Source organism: Cryptomeria japonica, chromosome 6 (assembly GCF_030272615.1).
Source record: "Cryptomeria japonica chromosome 6, Sugi_1.0, whole genome shotgun sequence".
NCBI lineage: Eukaryota > Viridiplantae > Streptophyta > Pinopsida > Cupressales > Cupressaceae > Cryptomeria > Cryptomeria japonica.
Genome location: NC_081410.1, coordinates 263,584,517 through 263,586,734, shown reverse-complemented (window position 1 = coordinate 263,586,734; position 2,218 = coordinate 263,584,517).

The following is a 2,218-nucleotide window of genomic DNA, read 5'->3' as shown; positions in this document are numbered from 1 at the left end:
ATCAACCTTGATGCAAACCAAATCCAATCAGATCTTATCCGATCTGATCTCTCAGACAACTATCTGCACATTACCGCCATTAATGTGTCTTCCAATACACGTTTTCTAAACATAGCAAACATGGTCCTCTATCTTGACCTGCATTTTTCAAAACACCATAAGTATCTCAGCTATTTCCTTCTCGAGGTCCTCTTGCAATCTTATTTCCTTGCATCAATTCAGGTGCCAACTACTCCCTGATCTTTCTCTGTCGTTCACTCTTCCTCAAGACACATTGTTCTGATCCAATCCATAAATCATGGGATACATATTAAATGCACATCTATAGAAACACCTATCTCTACATGGCACTTCATTAACCTCTGTGAGCTTTCCACTTCATCTCCACGTGGCATCCATGTCGACATCCATCTCTATTTGAACATCTCCATTGGTATGGATTGGATAACCAACCAACTCCATTACCAGATTCATCTACTGGCTTACTAACCCCGCCGGTTAAACCCTTAAACTGGTCTGTCATCAACCTTGCACTCTGCTTCTCTTCTGGTGAAACACTCAATTGATCACCACACATGTCTATCCATAGCATGCTTCTTATCATTAGATAGAAGCATATTACTTAGCCTCTTTGCTTCCTTACCAGTTCTCATGCTCACCGGTAGCCATCTCGATGACACCATGTCATCAACCTTCGACTGATTTTATCTTAAATCTGGCCATTGTCCTATATTTGCATCTACTTAGTCTTGCCTTCTTCTTGATCAGCTTAGACCATATCTCAACTAGTTTGCCAAAATGACAAACCCATCACTCTTCATCTGTACCGACAACTCAACATTCCTTCTCTGTCGGTCTAGTGCATATCCCTGATCTTATGCACATGAGGCATTCCTTTGATTCACTGGTAGATCCGGTGTGATCCTTCAAACACCTTCCTTTACCTCCCGTTATCTCACAGAACTATGATGCACACTTACTAGTGGTAGTGATTCCTTGTCATTTGTATCCTACAATGCATTCATGTGGATTTCTTGTTTGTGCAACATATCTTCAAACATGCACATGTAATCCGATGTGGGCACATTCATTGTCAGTCATCTCTTCACATGGTGACTGCATCTCTTATCCGGAGGGAGTCATGTTGTTCTACAACCACACAACATACCAGTGACCTATACATCCTTCTCCTCTTGTGTTGATGTGATTAAGGTAGCATTCTGCCTCTTCATCACAAACAACAACTCAAGCACCTTTCCCATTTTGCTTGTACATTGGTCATGAGCTTGTCGGTTGGCAACTACACACTGTCAACACAACTCTTACTAGTTGACACCCTTTCCTTATCGGTGATAGACTATACTGGTAAGAATCCTATACCGGTTGACATCAATGACAACACAATGCCAACAAGTTTGTCCCCTATTGCACCTTGACTAATCTCTAAATCTGGATCACTACATTTAGTAATCCACACCCACTCTGTGTCCTTTCATCTTCTCGGTCAATAATCCCCTAGTGCGCTTGAAGCTATGAAATCCCAATGACCAATTTTTATTTCATGGAGTTGCTCAACCATCTTATGTCTGATCCTCATTCAATGCGAGCTCCCACTTAGGCTTTGTCGCTATGATCCCATTTGATTTGGTCGCAAAAATCTACCTGTAGTGTCGGCACAACAATTCTCCATTGGTAACATCTCTCCCTTTGACAAATGGAATTTGGCCAATCTGCACATGTCACGTCCTAAAAAATACTCCCCTCTGTCTGTTGGTTAACCTTCGTCAACCCTCCACGTGGACAATTTGACGATTGGATTGTGCTCTGCAAATTGCATAACATGCATGTTATGTGCCCCTATGGTTCCATCATTTGGTCTTCAGTGTCGGGGGATAACAAGCTATATCGTTCTCTCTTTGTCTTACTTATCACGTGACCCTTTCCTTATCCCCACAGGAACGCACGAGATAAGGAAAACCTTCTTTCTCTGCTTCATCTTCTTATCCCGCAATCCCATTTGAACTGGTAAGAACGTTGACGGGATAAGCTTTCATTGGTCTCCTTTTGTATTTCTTATCTCAGAGCATCAAAGGATGCACCTCCCAGCCCCCTGAGATAAGCCTTCCATTGTATTCCCTTTTGTCTTCTTATCTCGGGCCTCTTTTCTTTGACCTTCACGACCCTCCGGGATAAAGATTTCATTGCTCCTTTACTAATT